Here is a 6,000-nt window from a genome sequence, read left to right on the forward strand (position 1 = left end):
TTTTTATTTTTTGAGGAACCTCCATAGTGTTTTCCACCGTGGCTGCACCAATTTCTATTCCCACCAACAGTGCGTGAAGGTTCCCTTTTCTCCACATCCTCACCCAAGATGCATTATTTCTTGTGTTTTAAATTTTGCCCGTTCTGACAGGTGTAAGGTGATATCTCATCGTGGTTTTGATTTGCATGTCCCTGAGGATTAGTGATGTTGAGTATCTTTTCATGTGTCTGTTGGCCATCTGTATGTCTTCTTTGGAAAGATGTCCATTTGGGTCCCCTACCCATTTTTACTCAGATTATTTGGGGTCTTCCTGATATTGAATTTTATAAGTTCTTTATATATTTTGATTATTAAGCCCTTATTGGATATATTATTTCAAAAAGATATATGCATCCCTTTGTTTACTGAAGCATTATTTACAATAGCCAAGATATGGAAGCAAACCAAGTGTCCATCAAAAGATGAATGGATAAAGAAGATGTCACACACACACACACACACACACACACACACACAGGAATATTATTCAGCCATAAAAAAGACTGAGATCTTGCATTTGCAACAGCACGGACAGAGCTAGAAGCTATAATGTTAAGTGATATAAGTCAGTCAGAGAAAGACAGATATTTCACATGCACATAGAATTTAAGAAAGAAAACAAATGAACAAAGACCAAAGAAACAAACCGAAAAATAGACTCTTAAATATACAGAACAAACTGATGGTTGCCAGAGGGAAGGTGCGTGGCGGGGGGGCAGGTGGAGAAACAGATAAAGGGGGTTAAGAGTACATTTATCTTTTTTAAAAAAGATTTTATTTATTTATTCATTTATTTATTTGAGAGAGAGAAAGAGAGAAAGAGCATGCGCACAGAGAGGGGGAGGAGAAGAGGGATAAGCATACTCCCCACTGAACAGGGACCCCTACGCAGGACTCGATCCCAGGACCCTGGGATCATGACCTGAGCCAAAGGCAGATGCTTAACCAACTGAGCCACCCAGGTATCCCAAGAGTACATTTATCTTGATGAGCATTGAGAAATGTATAGAATTGCTGAATCACTATATTGTACATCTGAAACTGATATAACACAGTATGTTAATTATACTTCAATAAATACATGCACACACACACACACACACACACACACACACATATGAACAAAATCCCGGGGGGAAAAATAATGAAGTTGAATGTAAAAGTAAAAAAAAAACAAAGCATGTTACTTTGGTGAGACAGAGGTTAGCTCAATATCTGAGAGATTCAGTGAATACAGTTGACCCTTGAACAATATGGGTTTGAACTACATACATGGGTCCATCTCTATGTTGATTTTTTCAATAAATACAGCACAGTACTGTAATGTATTTTCTCTTCCTTACGATTTTCTTAACAACATTCTCTTTTCCCTAGCTTACTTTATTATAAGAATGAAGTATATAGGGGTGCCTGGGTGGCCCAGTCGTTAAGCATCTGCCTTCGGCTCAGGTCATGATCCCAGGGTCCTGGGATCGAGCCCCGCATCGGGTTCCTTGCTCCGCGGGAAGCCTGCGTCTCCTTCTCCTACTCCCCCTGCTTGTGTTCCCTCTCTCGCTGTCTCTCTCTCTGTCAAATAAATAAATAAAATATTTTTTTAAAAAAAGAATGCTGTATATAATATATATAACATACAAAATGTGTTAATCCACTATGTTATGGGTAAGACCTCCAGTTTCTGGTAGGCTATTAGTAGTTAAGTTTGGGGGGAGTCAAAGGTTATACATGGATGTTCGACTGTGCAGGGGCTCAGTGCCCCTACTCCCGTGTCATTCAAGAGTCAACTGTAGTTGAAGGATGGCACAGGTAGTGAAATGAAATAATAATGTGACATACTCGTATAGAACTTAACTATGGGGCACCTGGGTGGCTTAGTCAGTTAAACGTCTGACTCTTGGTTTCAGCTCAGGTCATGATCTCAGGGACGTGGGATCGAGCCCCGTGTAGTGCTCTGGGCTCAGTGTGGAGTCTGCTTGTCTCTCTCGCTCTGTTCCTCCTCCGTTCATGCTCTCCTCTGTCTCTCTCTCTCTCAAATACATAGTCTTTTTTTAAAAAAAGAACTTACTATCGACTAGGCACTGTTCTAAGTGTTTTACATATAATTATTATATCTAATCCCCACTATAGCCCTTTGATACAGGTACTATTACTGTAAATGTTTTACCGGTGAGGAAGCCAAACTAAGTAACTTGGCTAAAGTCACACAGATAAGAAGTGGAGCATGCTCTTAATCATTATGCTACACTGACTTTCCAGAGGGGTTCTGGTTGAGATGGCGAGCCATCCTGGGGCACCTGGCTGGCTCAGTCGGAGGAGCATGCTACTCTTGATCTCGGGGTCGTGAGTTCAAACCCCATGTTGGGTGCAGAGATTACTTAAAATAAATAAACTTAAAAAAAAAAAAAGAAGTGGAGAACCATCCTGTGTAAATGACCCTTTCTCCGTGAGGTCCACTGTCAGATCATTCTGCTCTTTCTTCCGTAGGTCATCATCGTCCTTAATACATCTATTTGTGCCAAGGGCTGCCTTGACCTGGATCTCCTCAAGATCTTCACAGTCTGTCTGTATGAGTACCAAACTGCCAGTCAGTCTAAGTTAAGGTTCCTACATGGGATAGCACAGAGTCGAAGCTCCTGTGCACACTTCTAGGTGTGGTATGAGACCCCCTCATGGACTGGCCCCAACCTACTTTGCCAGTCTCACCACCTACTATGACCCTCCACCCCATCCCATGCATTCTCTGCTCTAGTCACACTGAACACACCCTACTCTTTCTAGACTCTGAACCTTTGCACGTGTCTGTCTCCACTTCACTACTGCCCTTGATCCAACAGGCTAAGCACCTACTACGTACTAAGGTTACACAAGTGATTGCCATACAATTCGAGAAGTACTCTAATCGATATACGCTACAATGTACCGCAGGAATTCAGAATCAGGGGAGGACTCATTCTCTCTGAGGGACTTGGTGGGGGACACAGCGAGGGGAGAAGAGAGGTGAAGCCTTCACACGGTTGATGACATCTGAGCTGAGTCTGGAATGATTAGGAGTCTGCCAGTCAAGGAAAGAGAAGGAAACCTCCAAATCGTCTTTGGCTCCTTCATCTCCCCACACTCAGACATGAAGTCCTACATAGATTTTATATCCAAAGCGTGTCTCACATTTGTCTCCTCTTATTCCTTCTGCCACTGTCCTAGTCGCACGGGCCCACTTGGGCCATTGCAAGAGCTCTGTAACTGGTCATTCCGCCTCTCATCTTTCCCATCCCCAGTCCGCTCTCCATGTGGCTGCTGGAGTCAGCTCCCAAGCCACAAATCTGAAGGCAGCACTCCTCTTCTCAAAACCCTTAGTGGTGGGCGCCTGGGTGGCTCAGTCGGTTAAACGGCTGCCTTCGGCTCAGGTCATGATCCTGGGGTCCTGGGATCGAGCCCTGCATCGGGCTCCCTGGTCAGCGGGGAGCCTGCTTCTCTCACTCCCTCTGCCTGCCACTTTGCCTACTTGTGCTCTCTCTCTATCTCTCTGTCAAATAAATAAATAAAATCTTAAAAAAAACCAAAAAAACCCTTAGTGGTTTCCACCACCGGTAGGACAGTCTTAACCTTTTACAGTGACACCGAAGGCCCATCACAAGCTGGTCTTACTTTCTCTTTCCCATCTCCCCTCTGGCCATTCCACTCCTCCAATCCTCCACAGTAGATTATCTGTCTCACTCGAGACGGCATCCCACCCTTTCAGATACCCTGTCTGTGTCCTATGCCCACCTTATTCCCCCTCCCTAGAATGCCACAGTCCCTTCCCCCCCCGACCGGTTCAGCCTGGCCTCATCCAGGAATCAAAGGGGGTCCAGCTTGGGGGGCCTTTCCGGCCCCTTGTCTATCATAGGTCATGTCTGGCGTTTGCATATTGTGGAATCAGGAAATGGAGCAAGCATTCCCCACTAGCCACCACTGTGTGCACCCAGGCTATCTGATTGGGCACCTGAATCAGCTCATGGTTGCCATGCCAATTCTCTGTGGATACTGCAGCCTGCTTTGAAATCCTAACCCGGTTGTCAGGGGGCCTTGACTATTCGAGGGAGCCATTCCCCTCATCCAGGAGCTGCCTCTTCTCCTTGCCCCCAGCTCCTAGTATCTCTGCACACGGATGCCTCCTAAAAGACCACAAATGTCCCTAAAAGCACCAGTACCAGGAGAAAGAGTGCGTAAGAAGCTCCTGTTACTCGGCCTTTTCTGCCCCCAGATCAGATCCCTTGAATATGCAACATCTCTTGGACCTTGGTGTTTGGGCTGCTGTCCACTCCCTGCGGGAGCCGACCCTGTTATCAGCCCACGAGCCCCAGCCTAGCTGAACCAGCCTCACTCCTTTCTGACTCCCTGCAAGTTCTAGCATGCCTTCGGGCTGTGGTCTCTGTGCTTCTGCTAGTATCCTACCTTACTTTGCAGTTTCTAACCAGCTTTTGAACACATCTGATTGGATTCTCACAAAAGTTCTGGGAAAGGAGAGGTAGAGAGGGCGTTATGCTCCGTATATTGCAGACGAAGAAACTGAGACTCAGGGTAGGTATCCTGTGTCCAGGGGGACAGAGCTCACAAATGGCAACCCCGGTCTCCGTATTGCAAAGCTTTCCTTGCTGCCACCACCACCGGTCACTCCGTGGTTTGACTGTGTGGCAGGTGCTACGCCCACTCGCCTCGCATTTCTCCCCTACATACACTCTTGTGACAAGCCTCAGATCAAAAAATCAGTCCTGGGTTAGCCCTCCCTGCAACACTGTGTACCCCAGCTCCCCTCAGGGTCCTTTGGCCTGCTCCCATCTGGTTCACAGGACGCAAGGGTCAGTGTCGTCCCTTTGGCTGTATAGCCGGCTCGTGGCTTTATTGTCCCACCACTGCCCCCTGGGGAGGAAAGCCTTGATCTGGAGTTGGAGCCTCTTTCCAAGGGAGATTCTCGTAGTAGAGTCGTTTGGAGAGAAACTCGGTGTCTGAGGCGATGATGGATTTCGCGGTTCTCCATGTGGGGAGGGCAGGAGGTTCTTGTGTGGAACCGGGAGGACATTTTTATTTTTATTTTTTTTTAAAGATTTTATTTATTTTTCCACAGAGAGAGAAACAGCGAGAGAGGGAACACAAGCAGGGGGAGTGGGAGAGGGAGAGGGAGAAGCAGGCTTCCTGCTGAGCAGGAAGCCCCACGCAGGATTCGATCCTAGGACCCTGGGATCATGACCTGAGCCGAAGGCAGACGCTTAACGACTGAGCCACCCAGGCGCCCTGGAGGGAGGACATTTTTAAAGAGAAAATCTTTTTCTTGATGGCCTTTTGGACAGAGAAGAGATGCTCTGTGTTCCTTGTGCTCTGCTGGTGGTGGTGGTGGGGAGGATTTTGATGAGAAAAGGGATCTGTCCCACCATGGGAGACCTGGGGGTGGGGACCTCTCTTCTCCCAGGATATGGTGTTGCTTTCTAAAGAGAAAGGACATTTTTTTTTTTCAGAAAAGTAATCTCTCTCTTTTAAGAAAGGGGGAAGCTGTCAATCAGGGATTGCCGAGGGTGGGGGAAATGCTTGCTATCTCCTTTCTTTTCTAAAGGAGGAACCTCCTCGAATGAGGAAACCTTCCCTGCTTTCTGTCGGAAGGGGAAAGACTGTTTCTAGAGGAGAACAATTCTGATTAAAGAAAATGCCTGATTTGCTCTTCCTTTCTGATGCACTTGTCACACAGAGTCACCGGACTCTGACAGGGAGTGGGAAATCATTTTTTCTGTTAAGAGGTAATGGAGGGGTGCCTGGGTGGCTCAGTCAGTTAAGTGTCTGCCTTCGGCTCAGGTCATGGTCCCGGGGTCCTGGAATTGAGTCCCGCATTGGGCTCCCTGCTCTGCGGGAAGCCTGCTTCTCCCTCTCCCGCTCCCTCTGCTTGTGTTCCCTCTCTCACTGTGTCTCTCTCTGTCAAATAAATAAAATCTTTTAAAA

This window comes from Halichoerus grypus, chromosome X, assembly GCF_964656455.1.
Source record: "Halichoerus grypus chromosome X, mHalGry1.hap1.1, whole genome shotgun sequence".
Taxonomy (NCBI): domain Eukaryota; kingdom Metazoa; phylum Chordata; class Mammalia; order Carnivora; family Phocidae; genus Halichoerus; species Halichoerus grypus.